The following is a 16,152-nucleotide window of genomic DNA, read 5'->3' as shown; positions in this document are numbered from 1 at the left end:
TATTACAGTCCTTGACAAAAACCAATGAGTAGTTCGTACAATTTACAGATGGGTTTCATTATACTTAATCTGGTGATGTAAAAACGAAAATGCAAAACAATCTTACACTGTACATGCTCCTCCGGTTTCTTTCCTTTTAAATACGAAGAGGGTAAGAAAAAGTGCTTTGTAGAATTTTGAGTTCTATGTTTCCTATTTGCTGCTAAATGGAAACAAATATAGTTTTTTCTTAGATCTTATAGCAAACTAAAAACAGAATTAATATATAATACTGCCTCAAACAATTCTCCAATGTTTTATTTTTTAGATTAATCTATGCCATGCAACTGCAAACATTTCAAAGATTTTAATGTAAACTAAAAATCTTCACTGATAAAAATCTCCAAGAAAAAGGATGTTAATTGCTATCCAAATAGATGTTCTAATGATTAGCAGTACTTAGAGATAATTTGTCTTTTCTGTTTTTTGGAGTTTTTTTTTTTTTTGAAAAAAAAATTAGTCTGTTCATTGGTCATTTGTACTAGAAACAATATTAAATCAATTACTTTAAATGGCAGGTATATTAGATGTAATTTTGGTACTCTATTTACAAAGAAGTGTTTTTTAAAGTACATTATAATACCCTTGAAGCAAAAATGAGTAGGAACCTAGCCAAAAATATTCAGCCAGTATCTTCCCTAATTTTCTGAGCATTTCAATATTTTCTATAAAGAGTAACAGTTAAGCTAGGAACACAAACCATATAACACTATATAAGAATGAATGAATGAAATACTGCACTATTTTTTTTGTTGGCTGTCAACTGCTTAACCAATACTGGTTGTTGAAAATTATCTTTATCTTTCAGCTATTAAAATGGTAATTTCTAAAAATGATTTGAGGACTATAATTCATTCTGACATATGAAGGTAATGTGAGACTACTCCTAATCCAGTAGTTGTAGTTTTTACAGAAACAAAATTAATCAGCCTTTAGAAAATAGGACGAGCAAATGATTTTTGAAGAGAGAGACACACCTGAAGTTCAGGCAGTCTAATTCACATTGATTCACCCCAATCTAGTAACTTAAACCAAATTCAATAACTAAAAACAAAACATTTCAAACATAAAAAGATTAAACAAATATGTTTTGCATTGTAGTTTTCTAAAGCTTTATGAATCTATGATCACTGAAAATAGTAGAACTAACAATTATAAAACTTAAGTTACAGGTGCAGTACCTTTATCCAAAAGAAAAAAACATCATCATCATCCTTTTCATGGTAAATTACTCGAGTGCATGCAAATAGATAAATGAGTTTACCTCACTGATCACAATCTAAGCACCTAACAAAAGCAGAGCACCTGGCCATAAACAAGTCCTTTGAAATACAATTTAGTACTAAAGTTTGAGAAATTACTTTTCAGCTTTCAAATTAAAAACCATAACAAAACTACTGTTTGGCATGAAGCTCAGCTGTTTGTGAAGAAAAAGAGAATAGGATTTGTACTATATATAAATATTAAGAAGTTTAATATTTGATAGAATAATCTTTGATGCCCACAGAAAGAATTAATATTGTTGAACTTTAAAAAAATTTTAGTGTGATGCTATGCACTGGTGCATCAACTAATAACCCTCCAGAATTTCTGTGCTCATCTAAAAAGAGTCCCTGCTGAATGTTCTAATGCATTTTATTGTGAATCTTCAGCAAATAAAACTTCATGTATGAGCTCATGATGTGCTTTGCTGCCGGAAAGTCACAGACTCTGTGGGAAGCTCTTTATCTTCCCAGCAGTCAGTTCTCTGAGAACATCAGTGCAGCTACTGTAGTTACCTGTAGATTACTTGTATTTTCTCACATCTGTGTCCAGCAATCTAAACCATGATGATAAAGGGTCATTAGGTTTTGAGTGAGGAAGGGGATGGACTAGACAATTTGCTCTGATAAGCTCCTTGTTGGGAGCTCTAGTTTAGAATGTGAAATGTTGGATATGTACAGTTTTACACTAAAAGGAAAAAAGAATTGCACTTTTCAGCACTAACAATTAAAAATGATATGGTTTAATATCTTACTATAATCTACTGATTCACATTTTATTTGGATAATTTATAATTAAAAGTATTTAAGAGAAATAATTTTCTGCTTGTAAAATGGACGTCTATGCTCTATTAGCCACAAAGAATTCAGGTACAATTACTAAGATAACTGCTGTTTGGAGCACAGCAAAGCAATTTCCCACAGTGGGACTTACAGTTCAATTTACCAGTTGGGCAAATATTTTGTGCTCTGTAGTGGCCTAGAGAGTTAAAAGCTATAGGTAACATTCGAGCAGTGTTATACCTAAAGAAAAGTTTCCTCAATCCAAATGGATGGTTTCGATTTCAAAGAGACTATGCTAAAAATACTGAAATTAATATTATATAATTTAAAAACTAACATAAAATACAGTTGTCACAGAAACCCTGACTGATCTCTTGTCTTCCCCAAAACAGGGCTCATAATTTACAACTCAGTGCTGTATTTTATTTTCATATTTGTTTTGGGTCCTAAACCATTATGATACTTAATCACATTTTCCTAGTAATCGGCTGATAGAATGTTATATTGATTACAGAATGGGAATATTACTTACTTACTTAAAATGGCTTAGAATAATCATGTCAGGTTACAGAAATATAAATAAGAAAAAAAAATTGAGGGGCATCCTTCAGTTATTATGTGACATATCAAACAGACAGGATGAAAATAAATGTTTTAGCGTAGTGAAAGAAAGAGCAGCTTAAAAGATGTTTGCTAAATTTGCATTCATAATTTACTTCATTTAGGTATGCTTATTTTAGTACAATATTATGTCTTTTACCCCTCTTCTACCAAGGAAATTTGAAGAGATAACAGTGACTGGAACAAATAAAACACTGTCCTGCCTCAAAGAACTATATTAAAATTACAGAAGTATGTGAATAAAAGCATACACTATTTTAAAATGAAACATTAAGTAGTCACTTGGATTTATGGGGAATAGTTTAAAAATGGTATTCATTTGGACCACCATTTGAAAGGCTGCTGAAAAATAAAAATAAAAATGCTCATTTTCAAAGCTGTTTGCCAGCACTAAACACAAGCAAGCAATATTCTCCAACAGATTAAAGATAAACTAAGCATATAAAAACTTCTGTTTTTCCTTCCACATACATGAATTATCTAAAATCCTTTTATGAAAGATCACAAGACGGAAGATATGTCACTATTACCAATGTAGAGACATTTCTTAAAAACTATTGTAAAATATAACATTTTGGCAACTAACATTAACATCCTAAAGCAATATAAGAACACAAATCCATAATAATTATTCATACACCAAGCCACTGTAAACCTAAATCATTTCTGAAGACCTGAATGTGTCAAGAACTTTGACAATTATGACTGGAGCCAGGAAACTGTAGCAGTGCAGAATTTCTTATGAATTTCTCCAGTTACTTTTTATAAATGCTGTCTTGGATGACAGCTTAATGTGTACCACATGCAATATTTATTCTTCTTCAGTGTCAGACTGTCTAGCCATCCAAGGGAATACAAAGAATGTCACTTATTAGGATAAAAGCACAAGGAAGGTAATCAAGGACATATGTAACATCAGCCAATCATGCCCTATTTCAACATCCCTATTCCATTCATAACAGTTCAACAATTATTTGCTTACTGATAACTTGCTTTCAGGCTGTTTGTGTTCACCATAATGGTGGTTTGCATTTATTTTGCTCTTTAGAATTGGACACTTGCTGTGCCATACGTGTTTGTCAAAACTTTATATCTTCTGTCAGAAATGGTTTAGCATATCAAATAATTTCTATTTGTCAGGACCTACCAATACAACAATCACTAACCCTTGATGTCAACAGGGCACTGAAATAACTATAAAACAGCAAATGTATAACTATTAAGCATTTCATAGGAAAAAAATTCTATGATACACAGTTAAGAAAGCTGTTGTTAGTAGCTAAGCCACACTCACATACATTCCCTTGCATATGGCTAAGAAGGATTAATAGCCTTTGCTTTTCCTTTTGTTTCAGTTTTTCAAGATTGTGAAGCTGACAGAATTTCCCTGTCTAACCTTGTGGTCTTTAAACTATATATGCACAATGTCTAAGTAATACCAAGTCACATTAAAATATATACTTGGCCCCCAAACAAATTTCACTTAATAACAGATTTTAAAAAATGTCCTATCATACATCATAATCATGAAATGTGTAATTATTGAAACATAATTACTTAAATCATACTTAATCGGAAAACTTTAACCAGGTATGACTTCAACAATATATTCTAGTAACATTTAAAAGCTTTAAAAAGTTCTAATTTCAAGAGACCTAGACAACTAAGACGTTTGTTTACCTCTAAATACAGGAAGGTAACAAATGGTTGACATTCTCCATATTTTCTCTCTTGGTTTTTTTTTCTCTTCTGTCTCTATTTCAGATTTCACCTGAAGTAAAGTTCTACGATGCAAGACATATTCTATACAAACTATTCTACACAATATCAAGATAAGACTCAGAAAAAATACTTTTAAATAATAAACACTGTTAAGAATTCTTCTTTTCCAGTCTACAACTACAGAAATGTCTTGTAAACCACTGATTTTCTTAGTTACATAGTGGTGTAATGTAATTGCTTATAGAACGAGGGAAAAACTCATTTGAACTGAGTTGGAAAGGTACAAAATCACTCTTGATTAACAAAAAGAGAAACAGCAAGATTTCTAAGTGCTGCTTTTACATTTAAAACCACTCCAAACATAAAATTTGGTACTTGTATTTCCAAACAAATTTCTAACTGGAACCCAGACTAAAAAAAAATTAAATTTCTTTTTGGTGCAAGGAGAGAGGAAACAAAAATACAGTGAAAAGAAGGGAAAATGTAAGTTACCTTATACTTGTAAATGTGAGAAGACAACATTACAATATTGTAAAAAACAGAAGTATATATATATTTAGGAGAAATAGAGAAAATGGAAAATTGCTATCTTTTATTTCTTAAGAATTATTAGGTTAAAATAAACATTTTAAAGACTTAACTTGAGCTCATGAGAGAATGTATAAAACATTTCACTGAATTTCATTCAACAAAGAGTGCACGGTGAGTTTTCTGTGTTAGTTGTATCCTAGTGAAAATTACACAGAAACCCATACCTGCTGGAGAGCAAACATAATTTGCAGTGTTTATATAAGCAGGACTTAAGTTGGTTAAAAGAATTTACTCTGTAATTACAACTGTCAGAAACTATAGATCTATCATATGTATGTTTTATCATAACATAAAAATTAAATTCCAAGATAAATGGATCTATTTCTATCAAAGAATAACATTTAGCATATGTAAAATATTTTAATTATCATTATTCTATAAGAAAATTAATATCCTATTGATAGGTGAGGAAACAAGGACTATAAGGAAACCAACCAAAACTATCTTGAGCATTTATGTTTGCTCTCTAGCTGGTATGGATTTCTATGGAATTTTCACTAGGATACAATTAGCGTAGAAAACTCTTAGTGCACTTTTTGTATCAGGAAAAACATGCTATAGATGCAGTAAAATGTTTTATACTTTATCTCATGAGCTCGAGTTAAAAGAAGTCATTAAAATGATTAACTAGGTTCCTTCATCTCTCTGAGCAAATAGGTAGCTATTTGCCTTTTAATGTTGTTATGAGGCTTAAACCAAATGAGAGAACTTATTTAAGTGCCCCAAAGTCCAACATATATACTCAACAAACGAGAGTCATTATTTTACCCAAAACTTGGATGTATGTCTACATACACACATATACATATACATGTATGTATGTCTTTCCATTATATTTCTATGCACTAATATAGTACAGATTCTACAAATGCCTGTATTTCAGCTAATAAAAACAGATATGCACACATGTGCACGCACACATGATTCCCTATTCCCAAGAAGGTCTCAAAAACAAACCCAAGTTACTTACTGAACGTGCAAGGAAATGGAATAAATCACTATGGTTAAAAATAAACAAACAAAGCAACTAAGTGGTAGAAGTACTTATTTTTAAAAAGGATTGATAATATGTATTTTCTATGTAATAATTTATAAACTAACCTACCTTCATTCCTTCCTTTCTTCCTTCGGGGAGGCAACCCTTGGTTGACCTCACAGATTGCAAAATCCTTGTCAGCTTACTGTCCCTTATTTTTTACTTTTTTAACGCCTACAGCACCTGGTGGTGTCCCATCCAAATACTAACCAGGTTCGACCCTGCTTAGCTTTCGAGATCAGACAGGATTGGGCTGGTTCAGGGTGGCATGGCCGTAGACTAATACATAAACCATTTTAACTGTTATCCCTATGAAGGCTATTAGATTGGAACATATTTAGAAAATAGTTTTCAGAGGTAAGTCCATGAAAATAAAGTTGCAGTTTTAGATAAAAGTTTTATATTACCCTTCAGCTGGCCTTCTCTAATTAGATTATAGTGAATTTTTAGCCTCCACTTTTATAGTGCATCAATTATGTAACAATAACAAAATCTTTTCTATCTAAATGAAATTCACAGTGATAGGAAATATGGCTAGTATATGGCCTATTTTTCAAGCCTTATATACCTTTCCAGCATCACCAATGTCCCAATGCTGTACAATGGAACAGTAAGAAGTAAAGAACATGAGCTCTAGAGACAAACTGCTCAAGTCTGAACCTTGGCACCATTGACTAGCTATGTAATCTTGGCCGAGTTCCTCAATCTCTCTATATTTGCCTTGCCTTCCTTAAAATAATAATGATACCAACTTTAAAGGCTGCTAGGAGTCTTAAATGTAACTGGCATACAGTTAAGTGTTCGGTAAGTGTTATCTGAGGCCAAGCACCACTAAAACAACAATTTAGGCATGTGAATTATTTGCCAATGTCCTATTTTATGATATTCTCCCATTTCCTTGTTCATTTATACATAACTCCCTAACCTGCAGCAGTGAAGATAATTCTTCACAAATTGTATGGTATGCTAGAAGTAAAAAAAGGGGCAAATTCTACTTATTATATTAATATATAAAAATGGAACTGTGTTTAAAGCTATGTTTTCTACTTTAGACTAGGCAACATGATGTAATTTTTAGTTTGGGTTTCTTTATTAATGGAAACACACATCTTATTTATCTCTCTGCTAGCTTACCCCATTCCTAAACTAAAATGCAGATCTCTTCATCCAATGATGAAAATATTTAATTTTAGTAAAAATTAAATTCAAGGCCAAAATAATACAGTGTCATAAGGGCCATCTCAGGCTTTCTCTGAGGATCCAATGAAATAATGTAAGATGAAACACTGTAAAGTTTCGACAAATGTAAGTTGATGTTATTCTTGATATAAGTTTAATCTACTTCTTTGAAGTCATACAACAAAGGATTTTGAAAGAAGTGCTTTATAAGTGGTAATGTGCATCAGCAATTTGCTAGACAAACATGAAAAAAGGGAAGATAAAATCCAAAATAAATTTATATAATTGCAAATATTACTTTAAAAGCTGCTTAAAACATGTAGCACTCCAAAATATTTCTGGACTACAAGGAATGAACTATAGCAAACTAGAAAATAAATGATGGTCATTCTTAAAATTCCAAATTAAATTTTAGAACACATTTAGGATATGTTTTAATATTCATTTAATCACAATATATGTGAATAAGAATTTATGAGTTCTTCCCAAGTGGTTGTCTTTACATTTTATTCTTTGTGATACTCCATCACACTTGACTTTGCATTTACTGTCTCCTCTCACTGGACTAAGAATTTCTCACATTCTCTCATGCTGCATCCTCTTACTTCATAAAGCCCTTTCCTGACCAGCCAACTAAAATAGCAACCTTACCTTGCTTTATTTTTATTCATCATCCTATATCATTTCCTGATATACTAAATATTTGTTTGTTGGTTGTCTACTATTCCACGAGACAACACACCTTACAGGGATAAGGCTTTCCCTGTTTAAAGGCAAAGCCTGGAAGAGGTGAACTGCATAGCTGGGCCCTTGGGCTGCCTGCAGATCCCTGGCACTGGGGTGGTTTGGGGTCTAGGTTATATACCTAGGATGGTAACCTAGAGAAGGACTCAGTGATTATTTGCTTAGAAAAGAAAAAAAGAAAGCATAGTACATACTTCCTCAATGAGTTCATTGTGTTCATAAGGAACATAAATTTGAAATTTATATTCATAATGACATTCTTATGAAGTTAATTTCTCTTGATAAAATACTAAAAAGACTGACAGATACCAATGTGCAGCCCCAAACATATAGCTAGGGTGTGCTCGAAGTGCCTAAGTTAGTTCTTTGGAATATATTTTTAAGCAGAATTTTAAAATTTGTGATAAAATAGTCACAGATACCAAAATGTGTCTCACCCAAACTGCACTATATATACTACACTGTGACTTTGAGGGTGTTCCCTAATCTAATGTTTTTGATGGGGAAATGCTTTCTTGGTCAGTTTAAAATACAGAAATGCAATAGTTTGAGCAATGTGTCTCAAATATAGATATTCCAAATTCTACAAATAAGTCTTATTTCCACTTTGTTCTTGTTCTAGTGAGAGCAGGAGCTGCCCACTATGAGGAAATATGGAAACATGGTAAGATCCAGAAAAAAAAAAAACATATTTTCAGAGGGTAAGAGATATGGAAGAGGGAATATGAGCAGGGGAGAAGACCAGGTTCGATCTCTACCCTACTCCAGAGAAGTTGCTCATAAATTGGGTATTCATAACCTTGGGAATACTCTGTATAGTTCCACAGTTAGAAAAAAATTCTATCATGACAAATCTATAACAGAGAAATTGCGATACAGATCACAATGGAACTGTTTTATAAGGCTTTTTAAAAAAATAAACACCTATTTTAACAAAATTATGCTATTTTAACAATTGAAGGATGATTTACTCTAATGGAAGCCAAGAGTGACAATAAAATCCTCTAAACTGCAAATAGTGAAGTCACGGGGCCCAATCTGAGAGAGATGGGGGTGAGGTCATATGGAAGATGGTGGTGATATCATGGGAGTCTTATTGCTACGCACAATAGAGATGATTCCTAGTTGTTTGTTTTTGTTTCGGAGGACAACTTTTTCAAAGCATGGGATTATAGCTGTAAATACACAATTGACCCTTAAACGACACATGTTTGAACTATGCAGATCCATTTATATGAGGATCTTTTTCAATAAATATACACTTGGCCATACTCAGGTTTCACAAGCACCAATTCAACAAGCCACAGATTGAAAACAGTATTTTCAAATCTAGATTGGGTCTCTGTGAATGCTGAGAGCCAACTGTATGCACTGTTCTACACCATTTCATATAAGGGTTTAAGCACCCACTGATTTTGGTATCTTTGGGGGGTCCTAGAACCAATCCCCCTTGGATTCCAAGGGACAACAGTCAAGTTTTGGGGGAGACAAGTTATACGCGCTATTTTGGCTGTGCAGGGTAGGGTGGGGGTCGTTGGGTCAGTTGGTGCCCCTAACCCCTGTGTTGTTCAAGGGTCAACTGTAAATGCAATGTATTTTGTTCCTTTTCTGTATAATGGAAAGAAAAACTAAGGGAAAGTCCTTTTTCTATTGTATTCATTTTGAGAAGTACTGTTTATAGGGAACACATTTTACTTGACCATTCTAATGCACTGCCTTCAATACACAAAAGGCTAAGTAGTTTGCCTGAGGTCAAAGAGCTAGTTAGCAGCAAATAACAATACTAACATTTCAAATTCTAAAACAGTTATGTTCTTAACACACCAAATTTCCTGATAATACATACTACTTAATTTTCAATAGGCTACATGCTCAAAGTTTCTCAGAATTCATTTTCCTTACAGAACCCGTGTTATTAATGGTACCCAGCATTTTGGTCTCAGCTTCAGAAGTCTATCTAATTGATAATGCAGCTGAACTATGACACTAACTCCAAAGATAGACCTTGTGACTGGAGAACACAGGAGAGAGCACAGAAGAGAAGGGCTGAGAAAATAATACTTCTATCCTGTAGAAGAAGGAGAGACAAGGCAAAACAGTGAAATTACCCAAAATGGCACTCTCTCCTTTCCTTTTCTACATCTTTCTCTCAGGAAAAACTGTTATTCAGATCCTGTATCCTGCAATAAAGCTCCATTCTAAACGCTTCACAAGGCCCTGTCCTCTGTCTTTTAGACCCACCAGTCCTAAGGATTCAAAATTCTCCTCTACCTCCACCAACTACTAGTCAAAACTCCAATTTTGAGTGTAGCTCTTCTCAACTAATATTTTTAGAAATAAAATCTGACTCAGAGGTCCTTAATCTCTGGGGCACAGATTTTTAATAATATTAACAATTTCTGAATTATTCACCAGAGTGAGTGGGGTAATGAGCAAGAGAAATTCCTATGTACATGAATCATTTGTAATCTGAAGAACACTGTATAGCTGTAAGCCAAACTTTGTCTTTCACTTCCTAGATTATATATATGTGTGTATATATGGGGAAGCTATGTTTAAATTTCATAAGAACACTTGTTTTTTTAAGAGTCTCTTGAAGCTGGAAAAAAAAAAAAAGCTACAAAACTTTTCCCTATTATGTGGAGTGAAATTCTTCAGCTACTTGAAAAAAAGATGGAAGTCCTGACATATTTGATCAATTATATCACGCATTAATCGACAGATGGGACTAATGAAGATAATTGTCCCTCCCCAAAATATACCACTTTCTCAAATTCAGTAAACTATCTTGCAAATAGAAATTATTAACTATAAATAGTACAGGGCAAAAATGCAAACAGGCCAGGGGCAATTCCTAATACACATAACAATGGTGCGCCAATAGCATTATGTTTATATAAAAAGATGTGCCTTCTTCTATAATTACCTTTTTCATAATATGGAATCAGAAGTGTGATTTGGTTTCATTATAACAAAGTGCTCTGGGGCACTAAAACCTCTTGACAACAATATGAAACTGCTGAAAGAGTAACCGAAACCATTAAATAAAAACTGGAAAGCAATTTATAAGTATTATTACATGTACACATATATACATACGTTAAAGAATATTTCAAGTAAAAAAGATCCAGAATAGCCAAAGGTCTTTCCCCTCCCACTTCTTTCAGCTTTCTACTTCTTGTATTAAAAAGAATGTTTTGCTTTAGTATACTCCTTTTAACTCTCAAAATTATGATCAGAGAAATTATGATCGATTCCACAAAATAATTTGCCAGAAATTATTTGAAATCCTAATTTATAGTGCATATGATACTGTTCCAAAGCTTTATCATTACAAATTAAAAAGCAAATAATTGAAAATTATCCAGTAGCGAAAACAAGAAATTTTAAAATGGAGGAAGGGTCTTAAGAAAATATTTTCTTTTTATATTCCTTTATAACTTATTTCAGTAAAATTAAGAAGAATCTTGCATAGGAGTTCACTGATTTAATCAATCCCATTTTTTTTTAAAGGTAATTGCTCAGTTTAGACTTCCAGAATACTCTTGACCTGCCCTCTCACCCTCCTGTCAAAGGAGCAATAAAGCACTAGTCCTCACAAAGAAATCACCACTAAAAAAGTATTTAGGAAAACCATTACAAACTATAGCTTACAAAATTTAAATCTGCTAAAAAAAAAAAAAAAACCAAAACAACAACAACAAAAAAACTCTACACATGTTAAAATAAACCTACCAACATTATGTTGTGATTTCAAGTTGGTAGGGACACACCCAGAATAATGTATTCTCATTGCCTTCATGTAAGGCACTTCAAAATGAAGCTCACACAAAATCCTCCCAAAAACTTTATAAACTACAAGTGATAAAAAAGAAAAGAAATTATAATCCCCCAAAAGCACTGCATACAATATTTCAGAGCTTTTACTATGATAAAGTGAAACATTTAAAAAATCTTATACATGTTAATCTTGTTTTATATATGTTTTTGAAACTTTACATGAAATTGAATCTAATTTGAATCTACTTGAGAAACATCTTGAACTAAAATTAATAATTTATGTAAGAATAATTAATCATTCCAATTTTATTCGTTTCAAGTAAACTAAATGTATAACAATGTGATTTTTCTTTTTTTATATATTATGGTGACATTAACAAAACCCAACAAGTTTCAAGTGCACAATTCAACAGTAAGTCATATACATATTGAATTGTGTTCGCCACCCACAGTTAGATTTCTGTCACCACAAATTTGACCCTTTTTATCCTATCTACCTTTCCCTCCCCACTCCCCTCAGTTAACCACTAATCTACTGTCCATGTCCATGAGTTTATAACAATGTGATTTTCCTAAAGCAGCATACCTGTGCTAAATTTCTAGCTTCAATGAATAATCTTGTCAGAAACTGATGGCTTCTTAAAATAGTTTTACAGAAATGGTTTTATATTTATAGGTGTATGTATACATGTATCTATATGTATATGTAGATATATATATAGACATACAAAAGAATATGTCAAAATGAAAACACTTCCCCTTCACACATGGTTGCTGAGATATAGTACCTATAACTCTTACATACAGTTCAAGAAATAAGAAAATATTGGATTTATTTCACAATTCTCCCCTTAATGAGGCACACAATGTATAGTATTGCCAAACTTGTTACTGTGTATAAATTATGTGAAAAACTAACAAAAACAGAAAAGTGGGGGTGGGAAGACTAAATCTTCACATAGTAAGAATAAAATCTTTTTCTATTTAAAATTATTTAGCGAATCTGACACTTTGCCCCAATCATATAACTTAAAAGACTTTGCTAATATTCGTACACCTATCTTGAACCAATTTCAACACTAGGATTCGTTCTTACATAATATTAGCCAAAGGGTAATGTTCAGTGACCACAAGTCCACCAGGGCATATACAAATATGTGTATTATACACACATGCATACACACACATGTGCCTGAAGCCTAAATGTCTTAAATTTTAGTTATATTTTCCAGTTAAATAAGAATATATACTATAATATACAATAATATATAATTATCCTTTACCAATAGTTTTAAGAAAGATGAGGGCAAGAGAAACATCATTGGAAACTATGTAAGTATACAAAATACGGTAGTTCCTCTTATCCACAGTTTTGCTGTGGTTTCAGTTAGGCACTGTCAAACTTGGTGTGAAAACACTACATGGAAAATTCCAGAAATAATTCTTAAATTTTACATTGTGTACTGTTCTGAGTAGTGTGATTGAAATCTCATATCATCCCTCTTCACTCACCTGGGATGTGAATTGTTCCTTCATCCAATCTATACATTCTGTATACACTATCTGCTCATTATCACTTAGTAGCCATCTTGGTTATCAGGTGAACTGTTGCAGCATCGCAGTGCTTGTGTTCAAGTAACCCTTATTTTATTTAGTCATAGCCCCAAAGGGCAAGTGTAGTGATGCTGCCAACTTAGATATGCCAAAGAGAAGCTACGAAGTGTTTTCTTTAAGTAAAAAGGTGAGTATAGTAAAATATTTTGTGGGAGAAACCACATTCATATAACTTTTATTATAGTATACTATTAAAATTGTTCTATTTTGTAATTACTTTGTTAATCTCTTACTGTGCCTAATTCATAAATTAAACTTTATCATAGGTATGTATGTGCAGGAAAAAAACATAGTAGATATAGGATTCAGTACTATCTACAGTTTCAGGCATCCACTGGGGGTCTTGGAATGCATTCCTGTAGATAAGGGAGGACTACTGTATCTAAAATTAATTTTTCTAATGATTTCATAATTGGATGGAATATACTACTAATAGAATAGCAAAGGTGCAAAGATTGACATTTAAACTCCTAATTAAGCAATGATTTGAGAGTTCTCCTGTTCTGTATCTGCTTGACACCATGACTCAGTAGGCAATCTCGAATGAAAATTAATACTGCATATAGTATTATCTTAGTTATAAGTAACAACTGATTATGTTTAAAAAATGAAATCCTCAAGTGTTCAAAAATCACTGGCACCCGCCAAACACAAAAACAACTTCTGTATACCTTTATTCATTCAAAGAACAGCAATTTGTAATAATAAAAAAAAAAGTTTCTGTGGATTCCTTTACAACATCTTGATTACTGTCATTTATTCATAACACAACTATAACTAACCCAGCTACCATGTCAGCTTCTCTTCAGGGGCTAGGTCTTATTCATAAATCAATGAAATGACTAATTCAATATTGTTAAAACCCATGAGTAGATGCTTGGAGTCATTCCAGTTTTTACATCTTTCAAAAGGTCAATACACCTAACTCAATATCACAATAGACTTCATCTTTCAAAATGCTTCCCTATTCTCTAATATTGAAAAATAACGTTACCGTTTAATTTAAAGTGAACTTTACCTAGTAATTAAAATGTTCATTACTTCTGAAATGGTGACCCCATTAAAATATAGTTTTAGTCTTTCTCTTGTTGCCAAAATCATAAACCCCTCCTCCCTCTTTCCTGACCATTTAAAATAGTTTTCTAGATCTAAAAGACCTAGGAAAATATTTATTACTGCTCTCTGCATCAGTCTTAATTTGTTACAGTAACATTACATAATAACCTTAAAAAACAAGATTTTTCTTTTGCTAAAGGAGCAACTAATGCAAATAGAGCTTAGATACAAACATTTCCAAAAAAACCCCACTATGTTAACACAAATTAAAAGGATTTAGTACTTAAAATATATTTTAATTATTTACATCTGCTTGCAGTGTTATAAATGATGAAAACCTAGTGTTCATATCCTTCATAATAAAAATTTATTCTGCACTTTAATACAAAGGCTATGTTGCGTAAACAGAGGATTTAAAGCTATGGCAAAGTGGCTGAATGAAAGGGAAATGGCAATCTTTCTGGCTCCAGTAGATGCCATTCTCTATCACACAATGTTTCCCACTCATAAATACATGACAAATACTTCCTCAATCATTTTTTACGAGCAGGGATGCACAGGGGGTAGTCAATGGCTAGCTTGAGGGAAAATAGGAACAGCAGGCGGCAGAAACTGTACAGAAAATGGCTATGTGGTAAATTCTCTTCTGGAACATCACTCAGTTACTGAGTCTTTGATCTTTCAGCTACAATTACACTAACTTCCACAAGATATGACCCTCCAACCCCCAAACATACATACAACCCAAACAAGATCATTAGCTATACATAAAATCTAAAATTTGGTTTTATAAATAAGATCATCCATACCTCTACATTTTTATATATTAAAATCTGCTATTTAGACGAGAGTTTACTTTCAATTGGCTATAACCATATCATCATCACAACTGGTCTCACAAAAAACACGGGGTGTCTGGCGACAGCTAAATCACAGACTGGCGTCTCCCAAGCAGTCTGTCTACCATTAGGGTCTGGGAAATGGTATTTACTATACAATTAGAGCCAGGGAGTTCTACCTGTAATCATCCAAATACAGGTGTGAGAAGCCCCTTTGGGCAAGGAAACTGACTCATCCCTTTTCATGTAAACTTTGATGTCTGTATTGTTTCAGGAAGCCTCAGGAAACCTTGTCCTTTATACTACAATGAGAAGATTTATTAACTAAGGTCAAGTAATAAATTTTAAAATTCTTTCCCAAAGGTAACAATTTTTAACGCATAAATCATCAAAATTATAAGAATATGAAACAAGACAGAACTGATTATTTTAAATTTAATTATCTACTGGAGGGAACCGATCAGTCAGAACTAAATTTTCGTGGTAAGTTTATGCTTTCTAGAATATTACCAATAAAGAGGCCAAATTCAGCTTCCTATCAGAAACACAGAATATCTTACACTAATATCAACAGGGCATTTTTAGATTTTTAGTTGCAGTAATTTCACAGAATTTATTCTAATGATTTATTGGAGTTAACCATCTGACATTAATTATTGTTTTGGCTTCCAGTCTATGAATGTTTATTTTTCAGTTTAAAGCTTCTCACTCTTTGATATCATATGGAAATGAGAATTTTTAATGGAAAATTGAAACCATGTGCATCTAAGTACTTAATGAAGTACAGGGAAAAACCGATAATATATTTTAGGAGAATTCAGATATTTTGCTTTGGATATCTGTTTGGATATTTGATTTGTTTGATGTAACAGTATAAAATTGTGAG

At 32.5% G+C, this 16,152-nt stretch overlaps 1 protein-coding gene across 2 annotated transcripts in view; it reads right to left on the bottom strand.

The window, feature by feature from the left end:
• OLA1 (Obg like ATPase 1) overlaps window positions 1–16,152 on the bottom strand; it is a 146,067-nt gene that overhangs the window by 24,179 nt on the left and 105,736 nt on the right. The window lies entirely within an intron of this gene.

Source organism: Rousettus aegyptiacus, unplaced genomic scaffold (genome assembly GCF_014176215.1).
Source record: "Rousettus aegyptiacus isolate mRouAeg1 unplaced genomic scaffold, mRouAeg1.p scaffold_m13_p_2, whole genome shotgun sequence".
Classification (NCBI taxonomy): domain Eukaryota; kingdom Metazoa; phylum Chordata; class Mammalia; order Chiroptera; family Pteropodidae; genus Rousettus; species Rousettus aegyptiacus.
This window is presented reverse-complemented; position numbering and strand designations above follow the sequence as displayed.